Raw genomic sequence first — 12,311 nt, forward strand, 5'->3', positions numbered from 1 at the left:
ATCTGAGTTTACAATCTCCAATACTCTTCTGCACTCAACCTCACCATCGAATACACACCATGTGCCGCCTCTGTCTACTGCTCTCTCTCCCTACTCACCCCGCCCAACTTGATCCCATTGCCCATTACAATCAAAGCTAGTCCAACTGTGGATCTCTTCAACGCTCAGCTTAAACTTCACTAACTTGCTAAGAGAGAGCTATGCTTGCCATATCCCCCATATTCACTACCTGATCCCACCTCTACCTACAGTGATGCCTAACTGCTAAACTGCCCAGTTTTAATCAAGTTTATGCAAAACGGATGAGCATACTCGTCCTTAGCACTCGTGCTCTATGTTTAAACAGTACTCCTCTTTTGTTTGAAGCACTTTCTACCTAATTTACCTGTTTTCCTATATATGTATTTCTTTTTCTGTTTCTTTTGTATTGTCCCTTATATATGCCCCACCTTTTTAAACCCCCATAAACTAGATATCGTCTTTGTGCTATTGTAGAAGTACACTTCAAGGGAAGGCCACCACTCGCTTTAAATAAGTCATTTCTGATCGAAATTGATATCCATGTTCTTCAAATAAAACACAAATACACATTTCCCCTGGTTGAATTAGACATACTACTGAAGCCATGGTAAAGCAAAGATTTGCGTATGATCAAAACTTTTTGATTAGTACCTAACACAGCTCCATTCTTTGCCAAGCATTAACAGACATGTGCTTATTGAAGGCACCTTCAGGATGTGGAATATGCATATGGGGTGAGGGATGTGGGCGAGACTAAACACCCTGCTATTGTAGTAATTGCAGGACATTTGTTGTCAGCATTATCTCTTGAACTTGTATTTGAGTATTGTGCTTTTGACATTGGGGAAATGACTCCTCTAATGCTACTGGCGCAACTTCCCAATCTCATCTATGTCCTCATTGGCCAGTGGTAAACTTATTGATGGTAAGCGTAAATGTACAACTTAAGATTTGGTTGAAGGTGCATTTGTGTAGTGCCCGAGAGCTTATGTATATTCCGGAGTAAACCAGGTCAACATTTGTCGTAGGAGCTCACAGACTCGGTCATAAATCACCAGACAGGGAAACATTGAGCAATCCTATAAGAAAAGCCTCACACATTTTTTTATAGTGCAGAATCACATTAACAGTTGCTTAGCAGGCTAATTTAGAAGCAAAGAGTAGCTCCAGTGAGCGGTTACAGACAAGCCCAGAAAGTGGAGGCAGGAAAGAAAGAGCAATTACGCATACGTGTGCTTAATCTATTCTACACTCATTCAAGGAACGGTTTTAGTTAACAGATTTAACAATGGCACTCCTAGAAGATCAAAATTGTATGACAGGGTTGGATCACAAATGTGACACAATAACCATTTATGGTCTGTATGTAACTGATTCTGAGAGAATCGGACATACAACAAGAGCAAATAACACATCAAATCAATCATGTAATGCAGATATCAATATCAATCTGACTGAGCTTGTGAATCACATTAACACATACACTGACACAACTAGAACTCCTGATGTCTTATGAACCATACAGGATGGCACGCTATCTGATCTAACATCTGCTATGAATCAACAAGACATTTGCCTAATTTCACCAAGATCCAGGGTTAAAAAAAAGAAACAAAGCAATGGCGAATGGTACAGTTCTGAAGCAGAGTTCTATGATATGATAATTTATGATATGATAGTTTACATAGCGCCTATACACAATGTGTTTCAAAGCGCTTCACGACAAAGGAGGGAACAAGGGAAAATACAAAACATTCTTACAGGCCATGAACAACAAGAATGTGAAATTAACTATCGTACTCGGCCTAGCAACATTTCAGAGAGTGCAAGTGCTATGACACAGATAGGAAGGAAATGGGAACAGACGGGCGACTACCGTACTGGGCCTGATGACATTTCTGGTAGAGCCGGAGAAGTACACGAGGTGAGAGAGAGGGGAGGAGAGAGGAGGGAGAGGAACAAAACAAGTGACTATCGTACTAAGCCTGATGACATTTCAGATAGTGCTGGAGGGGGGGAGTAAGAGGGGGTGACAAACATGTGTTACTATCATACTAGTTCCCGGGACAATTCTGATAGAGTAAGTGCACAGAAAAAAGTAGGGGAGGGGGGAGGAGAGAGAGAGAGAGAAGGGGAAGGGAGAGAAGAGAATAGGATGAAAACAGTGAAAAGAGCAGAGAAAAGAGCAGAAGCAGAAAAGCAGAGTTATATGGCACACATCTTTTAACTGGGGATGGGGTGAGGGATTGCACACATATATCTATTATCTGGGGATGGGGTGGCACACATCTATTAATTGGGGATGGGGTGAGTGATTGCACACATATATCTAGCAACTGGCAACTGGAGAAGTGGTGGAGTGATGGATGGCACACATATCAAGCAACTGGAGAAGGGATGGGGTGATGGATGGCACACATATCAAGCAACTGGAGAAGGGATGGGTTGAAGGATAGCACACATGTAAACAGAAACTAGAGGTGCGATGGGGTGAATGGTTGCACACTTGAATAGGTCATGTGGTGGCCTGCATGGTGAATGAACTGGGTGATAGACGGCAGCACATTGAGGGAATTCATGAATGCAAAGGGTTAATCTATGTTGTTCCTGTGCCCAGGTGCAAGTATTAAGCCCCAGTGCTGGTGGCAGGAAGGGCACACATGTACCTTTGCCAGTACGAGGGTACTGCCCCACTTCATGACAGTGGAGGGGTACTGCGGGTGCCGAAAGCAGGCACTGGGTGGGGGCTCAGTTGGGGATTCTGAGCGCTCCACCCACGGCCATGTTACTTTCCAAATTATAACAGGAAAAATGTGTTTTTAATTCAGGGGTGTCGCTCATTGTCCCCGGTAAAAGTTATTTTAAAATGTGTTGCGGATGGAATGATCAGCTCTTGCCCCCACTGTCTTTGTGGGAATGGATGGGGCAGTGGTGCGTGAGTGCTGTTACAGAGGCAAGGGGCAATGTTGGTCTAGTTACACCAGGGGTGGCAGGCTCGGATTACGTCCAACACTCTTCAAATGTGCAATAGCAAAGATGATACCATTCAGATGGAACACAATCTTTGGAAAGCTGTGTCTTTCACTTAAAACATCCAATTTATAACAAACTCGGTAACCCATTCTGTAAATTATAGGTATAACAGGGATTTCTACTAGAATTATCTGAAGAGCCTATGTGTTATTGGGATTCAAGATCACACGGGTAATGTGAATGATATTTGAACTGATGTGATACATTTTCTTATTACATCAATTTCATTTTCCTGAAAGGATAAAGGAATTGAAATGGCTATAATACTTCAAAACACACAGATATACTACCTGTATAACTCTATAAAATATAAACCAAGGATGATGGGAATGGGGAATTTAGGCAGATTTTGAGCAATGGAGTGAAATTCTTAAATTCACAAGATACATTAGCATTTATTGAACATAGGTTATGGAAGTTAAATAAAATGTATAAACACAATTAAAATGAATACTCTTACATTTTACCTGCAATACCCTTCCAGAAGTTAAAATATATATATCAATAAATATTACCCAGGACTTTAAATATCTATTCAGGCACTACATTGGACGATTATGTATGCCTGTGGCAATTGAATTTGAGATGGAGAATCTAAAGCTGAAATGTATAGCAGTCAAATACTTTGTGAAACTAGAACAGAATGAAGTCTATTAAGGGAAAGATGGAGGTCAATAAATTAGCTGAGTGTCCATATCCGTCTATGATGTGGGGGGACCCCACCACTCTGAGAACATGCTGGAAGATTCAAGTAGAAGGAGAGCAAGGCGTGTCCCCCCTGAAAAGGTATCCAAGTTCTTTTGACCACTTAGAGATATCACATTTAGATATATGACCCATGTGTTTATATTATGAATAGAAATTCGATTTGAAATTGGGAAAGTTATATGAAAAAAGAGACTAAAAAGTATATTCTTTGTGCAAGGCAATTGTTTTTCTCCAATATATACATTAAGTGAAAACAAATGAACATTTTAGCTATAAAGTAATGACCTTAATTCTATATGTTAACAGTATTCAATTTTATGTTTACAACTCAAAGGGGGTGGTATTGTTATGGAAGGAACGCATCTGCTTTCAGATGAAGATCATAGATTCTGACAGGCCTGGGCAGTGTGGTAAAGGTCAGAAATTGGGAGACGGACAAGATGACATGTTTGAACATGATGGTTTATTAAACAACTGAAAGAAAAACATACACTAGACCCTATATCTTATGATCAATTCCCTATGCTAGAAAACAACAAACGGTTGCTTGCCAGGACGTCTCACAAAATAAACTCGGTCCCCTGTTAATAATATGCTCAATTATTTCTGCCCTAACACTATGAAATAAAGAAAGAGAAACTAAGCCTCAGCTTAACATTAGAGTTGCTAATTAGTGGTCAACTTTTTATGCCCCCATTCCCCTGCCTACAGTGTTCTCACAGTCTCTACCAGCTCCCGGTATCGTAGACTGGTCACAAATCCAAATCAACAAAAGAAATGTCTCTCAGCTTTGTTAATAAAACATCCTCGTCGGGTAGTCGGAATAGTTTCCAACATATCGCTTCTTCTGGGATGTATTCTCTGGATAGGTCGGTATTCACAACACAGCAAACAAATGTCACTCTTTGTTGTTCAGAGTTGTAGCCTTGTGTAAGCTGCTGGCCTGCTCGGCCCGTCTTGATGTATCTCTTCTCTAACCCCCTCATGGGGATGTCTGATACTTCAGCCCCAGTTGGGCCTGCTCAGCCCTGTTGTATCTGTTTCTACTTTCACCCCCTTCTGGGGAATCAAGTTTCTCAGCCCTGTGTGGGCTATGTTTAGTTTAGTTTAGTTTATTCATTTGTATTGCGCACCAGACCCACGGGTATGAGGGCGCATGAGCAGCATGGTTATTCAAAGCTTGGTTACAGGTTGCTTATACATTACAATATTACAGTATGACAATGAAGAAAGAAAGTTTACAGGTTTCCAAAAACGCAGATATTTACAAATTTACAAATAAACATAATTTACAGGATTGCAGCAGTGTGGTGGGTTAGAAGTATTAGTGGTACTTGTTCTTTATCCACTGGATATAGTTGCGTCTAAAGTGTGTGTAGGTTTGGGGAGTTCTGAGGGATGGTGGTAAGGCGTTCCAGTGTTGGGATGCTTTCACCTAGAAGTTGTTGCCACCCATTTTGGTACGTTTGAACTTGGGAAATATGAGTAGGTTAGTGTTGGATGTTCTGGTGGTTCTGTTGGGGGTGTATTTGCATATTCTGTCTACTAGGTAGCGTGGGGCAGCGTTATTCAGGCATTTGTGAGTTAGTGAGGCTACTTTAAGCAGGATTTTGTCTGCAGTGTTGAGCCAGTTATGAAATTTCCAGATGTGTTCTCTCCTGGGAATGCTGAGCGCTGCTCTGAGAGCGTGGTTTTGTAGCGTCTGAATTTTGTTGGCGACTTGCTTGCTGGCTCCTACATAGAGGGCATTACAGTAGTCCAGTTTGAATAATACCAGGGCTCTGGCAAGTGTAATGCAGCTCTGGGTAGATAAGAAGGGTTTGGCTGCTCTTATAAGCTCACATGTGTAGGTCGTGGAGGATGCCATAGAGCTAACCTGTTCGTGGAACGTTAGGGAGGAGTCGAGGTATATTCCTAAAGTTTTCACTTTGGCTACCTAGATCGGATTCCCGTCTATGATGAATTTGGTATAATTTGGTCTAGTTTGGTTAGGTTTGAAGTGGAACCAAGGATGATGAGTTCAGTCTTGTCATCATTCAGGCATAGACTGTGCAAAGCCATCCATGCCTGAATGATGAGGTACACCTAGTTCGCAAAGGCCAAATCCTGGTTGTAATCTCGCATCAGCGGGATGAGGATCTGTGTATCATCAGCGTAGTTGGTGTAGGTGATACCCAGGCCGTCTAGATCATCAAACAGGGGCTTCGTGAACACGTTGTACAGAGTAGGGGAAATGCAGGAGCCCTGTGGGACTCAACATGTGATGGGGATGGGGTCGGCATCGGAAGAGGTGGAGAAGACATGCATGGATCTGTTGCTGAGGAATGACAAGATCCAGCCGATGGCTTCTTGGGAAAAGTGGGCAGCTGAGTCTAAGTGATTACATAGGATTTTGTGGTCAACTAGATCAAATGCAGTTTTCCCGTTGTCTCTAAGGGTGTCAATTTGGGCTTTCAGATCAATGAGGGCTGTTTCAGTCCCATGTTGGGGTCTGAAGCATGATTGTCGAATTCCTAGGAGGTGGTTTATTTCAAGGTATTTTTGTATTTGTAGGTATGCTGTCTTGTCTAGTACCTTGAGCAGGAATGGGACAGTGGTAATGGGTCTATAATTGGTGGGAATGGAAGGGTCAAGGGAAGGTTTTTTAAGGAGGGGGGAGGACCCAAGACTCTTTGAGGTTGCTGGGGACTGTTTCTGAGGAGAAGGAGGCGTTGATGAGTTTGGTGATGAATGGCGAGAGGCCTCTTGCCGCATCTTTAATGATTTGTGGGGGGCAGAGGTCACCCTTACAGTTGGATGGTTTAAGGCTGAGAATGATGGGCCGGTTAAGCCTACCTGGTTTCCTTCTTTCACCCACTGGTGAAGTATTCAGTGTCTAAGCACCAAGTGGGCTACAGGCTCATTTACCTGTGTTATGTTTGCAGGTTTACAATTGGCTCGTTCAGCTCTGTTCAGTATCAACCGGATCACATTCCAGCCAGTATCCAATCTGTTGCTGCGTACCTTATTTCTAGTGGCGGAAACTCAGTACTTGAGTCAGGCTTCTCTGGCTCCTGCAGATCCACACCCTTTCTGCTGAATCTAGACATATGTCTGTTTCTGTTCCAGTGGGACAAAGGCTTGAAACCTTGTCACTAAATGTATTTCTCATTGCCTCTACAGCTTTTGAAAGTCGGTTCTACTATAATTAAAGCTTCACAGATGAGCCCAGCGTGCTGCATTGCATATGGGATGAAACGTGAGAGCAAGGTTATAAAGGTTAATCAGGACAGGCAGTGACAAAAGACCTCAAAGTAGGTGAGAGACAAATATGTGCTTGGAATTGGGTGCGAGATGAGTGGTTAGGTCAATATGTCACATTGTTCTTAGAAGAAAGGCAAATAGAGGTTTGTAGAGATGATGCCAATAAAATGATGCGCTAAATGCAACCAATTCTAGTAAGTACCTGGGGTAGCAACCCTGTGGTTCAGAAGGATAGTTGCAGGGACAGAAACGGATGGATCCAGCAAAATATTCTATTTCTATATGCTTAGGTTTTCACTTTTTTCACCACAAGCAAAGAAGCTGTGAGCGGTATCGGGTAATAAAATTGCGGCATAAATGTTGTGGTTTGACTCGGTAATGGTGTATTCCATTATACCATTTAAGGGGATCAGGGTTTGCAGGGGTGTCCCCCCTCCCCTTAAATGGTATACTGGGTCCCGGGGTTGCAGGGGTGTCCCCCGCATCTTTTACATGATTGTGGCGGAAAAACCAGAGAATTTTTGCTGCAATACTTTGTATACACAGCCATTTTTTCCCCGATTTTAAGACATGGAACCTCGTGAGCATTGGGGGATTAAGGCAATGTCTAAGCCTCTTGAACAGTGAATAGCAAGAGGTGTCCATCTGGGGCAGAATCGGGGCATTATGGTTAACCCAGTGATGGGGGCTATCCAAGGTCTAAAGTAGTGCACCTCTGGAACAAGTAAAAGTGCTCCCAGCATGTTTATGGGATAATTTTGCAAGGCCACATGGACTGGAAAGAACAAGGATGATGGTAAGCTAGTGAAATGAAAATCAGGTGGACCATTAGTGAATGCCTTCAGCTGCCCCATCTATACACTATAAGAGGAAGGAAAGCCATGCCACATGCACCACATCCCCAATCAATACAGGCATCCACAGACAGGTGTTCATGGGGAAGATGTGGGTTACATCAGAGGGAATGCCAATTCTGGTGGAGCCCAGGCTGATGGAAAGCCTGTGCTTAAGCTTATGGCAAGAGATCGAAGTCTTTTCATGGAGCTGGAGCTCACACCACACTGCAGGAGCAGCGTCGCCCCCACCTTGCCTTGATGAGAAAGTAAGCAGAAGCTCCTTTCACTTTACACCTGCGGGCATTACATGGGCCCATATGCAAGGTGAGAAGCGCAGCTCGAGCGCTGAATATTGTCATCTGATGCCTGTATATCATCTGCTACCTGCAAAGTGCCATCCAAATATGCAGGGCAGCACCCCTCATCGATCCACCATTGCGATCCACGAAGGCTCCATCTCTACAAGATGGATGCCGTCTCTTCTTGAATACTAACGTTCACCCGATGGCCCGGAGAATCCATGTATGCACAGCTGATTGGCCGCATGCAGCATAACAGCCCATCAGGATGAAGCCGGAAGGTGTAGCCGGCTTCACAGCGAAGGCTGGCAACAAAGGCTAATCCCTGTCCCGAGCCTGTCAGAGCCAGGAGGCCTGGAGGCTTGCCCTGCTCCCCTACATGTACGGCGACCTATCAATGTCTCGCATGACTCCTTCCCAAAGGCCACAGTGACTCAGATTCACACTCTGCGGTAAGAGCTAGTGCACGTATATTTTCGTGCCATAGTGCCTCATGTAGTGCCCCTGTTTCTTTTTTTTTTTTTTTTTTTTTTTAAACAGAAGGTTGCAGGAGTTTTCCCCGCAACCCACATAGTGAGTTGGGCGATGCAGAGGACACCCCCGCAACCCCGTTTTTTTTTTTTACAATGCTACCATCAAAGATTCGAACTTTTGGTGTTCTAACTTTAGGTCGTTGCAACCATTTATTTTCGGTGCAATCGTCCTAAACCGTTTGGCATAGCTTGAGAAGAGGAGAAACTCAGACAGCCAAGTGAGTGGCCTTGGTGGAATGATGGGGACGAAACCCATATTGAAGAGGAGGAAGAAATAAGTTTAGATCAGCAAAGTAAGGGACTTGGGACTAAACAACACATTCCAAGAGTTTAGATAAGAACGGCAAGAGGAAGCAGGGAATGTGCGGAGGAAAGTGACGAATTGAAATCGGCAGTGAAGTATGCAAGAAGGAAAGAGTAAACAGATGGGATTAAGGAAGAACGTGGAGGATTGTCAAGGGCAGCAGTGGGGTCAGCCTTATCGAGGAAAATGGAGGTATCAGAATTAGAAAGTGAACGAAAAGAGGTCATTAATTCAGTACAAAAAGAAGAAGGTGGAGGCAGAGAAACCAGTGAAAAGTCAAGGAAGATAAAATATCTCCCCCAGCTGTCTTCATTTTAAAGAAAAATAGTATAGTGTGTCTTTTTGTGTTGTACATGGCCTGGCCCATCCCTCTGAAAAAATCTGAGATGCGGGCCAGCTCCCTTCCTAGGATTCAACCCAGGGAGTCAAGCCAGACTACAGGCCCAAACCCATTGTTTGTGGCCAAACCGAACCAGGGTGAAGGGTGCTGTGAGAAAGCGGAGGTGTGTAAGCAAAGATCCTCAGATGAATGCGGCCCTCTTGCATGCCACGCAACAGTGCCACCCTGGCTGTTTCAATGCTTGAGCCTGAAATTAGGCATGTTTTCCCATTTTTGTGATATGTTTTCATTTCCTTGATTGCATCATTAAGAGCCACGTAATAGTTCACGATGTAGTTTTGTCAGTTTGTCTTTCAACTACCCCTTTGCTGGCGAAACGACTGAGCTTATTGTGATAATGAGATTTGGCACACCACAGTAAAATCTGTGCAACCCCGCAAATGTCTTTGGACAGGAAAGGTGCATTCATCAAGCATAGGATACGAGGAAGTTTTATGGAGGAATTTAAAACACTTGGGCCTGCATTTTTAATCCAAAGAATAAGATTGCTTTTAGGTAATGTTTACTTTCCCCTTAGAAACTTGGATCTTTGGCAGTTTGAGAACCCTTTCCTTTCAGTGGATTATATGGATTGGTATAACACGGCCTGCCCCCTGACTCGGCAATTTTGAGAGCTCTATTCTGAGTATAATTTTAAGTTTTACTGTGGCACGATTTTAGATTGCTGCCATGTTACTCATTGGGTGTAGGTTGAATTAACATTTTAGAAGTAGGAGAACAGTAGGATGCTAGCATGATTATAGAACTATGTTATTGGTACTTTTGGGAACTGCACATTGTTTGGTTAAATTATTTGAATGCTCATATAATATAATTACAAGAGAACATACATAATGATAATGATTTGTTATTTATAAAGCCCCTTAATCCAAAGCGCTTTACAGAGAACATATTTACAGACACTTATCATCCCAACAGAAGTTGGTACGCATTTATCAAACTCAGAAGGATGAAAGGCTGAGTTGGCCTTGCCGGGATTCGAACCTGCGACCTGCAGATCACACATAGATCGCAGCAGTGAGCGCTCAACTCTCTGATCTATCTTACCAGCATACATACATGCTGAACTTAAAAAGTGAGACTATGCTTACTGGGTCTTCTATTCATGAGATGGTATAGTGCCTGATAGATGTTACTCATACACACAAATGTAATAAAAATGGCTTCCTAGATGCTCCAAAAAGTAGACCTATAACAATATTGCTGTCCACTATTAAACATGTCAGTTGCTCACAGGTAGTGGTTTCTCTGGCACTAAGCAGGGAGTTCCAACTCTCTTCAGAGCTTTTCATCAGATTTAGTATTATTCTCAGATGTAAAACCTGCCACTGTCTCATTAGATGCCATCCCGGCATTAGACAAGCATCTGAGAGGAGGCTTGGCTCTTGTAGACCGGTTATGATGAAAATCAGCAGGACAGTTGGCACCATACGTATAAGAGTAAGCCCTAGAGCCTAACATCTAGAAGCTGTAAGGAAGGGTATATATATATTTCTTCCCAAACATGTTTTTTTTGGGTCTGGGGGGACTCAAAACTCTGCCAGTTTAGCCAATGAAGAGTGGCTACAAGGGCCGTTAAGCTTCAAAAAATGCCTAGAGAAAAAAAAATAAAGAAATGCTTAAATGGATAACCCACTACAAAAGATTGATGCTCCAATATCAGCTAAACGCCGTCAGAAAATATATAAATCGTTGACATATGAAACCGACATAGATCCTAACACACATTTTCTGTGGGTGTGGCACAATCAAGAGGTCTGACTAGGGAGGAACTGTGCACTTTCCAGAAAACTCCTGTTGGAAATGTAAGATGCTTATTGTATGCCCTTTTCAAAAGAAAGGATTTAGACCAAACAACACCATATAGGTATTCTGAATCAGCCTTAGAGAACTATCACAGATAGCCTTAATAACTTGCACAGTCTGCAGGCAGGTCCAAGGTATTTCCTTTATTTTTCTGGTAATCAATTTCAACAGTAAAGCAGGCAGCTGCTACAATAGAATGCACAGGGATGGAGAAGAGGGCTGGGAGGGGGCTCACTAAGGGCTGTTCCTCTCTCCCTCATCTTATTTGGCACCTCATCCCTAACCCTGGTGTCTCAGACTCAAGTTAGTCTCTAGCGATCAGTAAGCCCTACTGTGTAAGGTTGTTCCTAATCTGGATGTGATGGTCCAAAGACAACATTTTTTTTAAATCTAATTTTCCTAAATTAGATTAAATAGACTGTCCCTAAAATAACAGACATTAGTCTTATAGGATGGTTTATGGATGTACTGTCAGACTGTCAAGCCCCACTCCATCTCCTTACCACTCTCTCCCTCCTCCTACCCTCCTCTGTCCAACTTTACCCACCTTTTCCCCTTCCTACATTTTTCTCTTCTATCTCTCTTATGTCTCTTGTTCCTTCTACCACCTTTCTCCTTCTTCCGATGTTACTATTGTCCCTCCTACCACTCTCCCCTTTCTACTCTACTACTCTCTCCCCTTTCTCCACTGCTATTCTCTCTGCAATACTTCTGCAATCCCCTCTCTGCAATACATGCCTTGTTTCTCTCGAACTCAAGGATGTGATGTACTGCTCACTCTTCCAACATAATCACCCATCCCTCATTTCTCTCCTTAAACTCTTCTCTTTGCACCCATATCTGCTAGCCTACCTCTCTCCCAACACCCACTGCTTCCCTATCTGGCTATAACCCGTGCATGCTCTACTCCTATCTCCCACGCTATCTTTCTTTCTCTCTCACTTACCTTCTATACAACCCCTGCACATTTTCCTACACCGCACTACACTACCCACACAGAACTGATACCTTTCTCCCTCATAAATACCTCCCTTCCACTCTGCTAAATTCTGCCACCATATTTTAAGTACTTCACTCCTCCATCCGTCCTTCACCCGTTTCCTGGTCCACCTTCATCTCCTTTGACCT

This window comes from Ambystoma mexicanum, chromosome 6p, assembly GCF_040938575.1.
Source record: "Ambystoma mexicanum isolate Mex_15411 chromosome 6p, UKY_AmexF1_1, whole genome shotgun sequence".
Lineage (NCBI taxonomy): Eukaryota > Metazoa > Chordata > Amphibia > Caudata > Ambystomatidae > Ambystoma > Ambystoma mexicanum.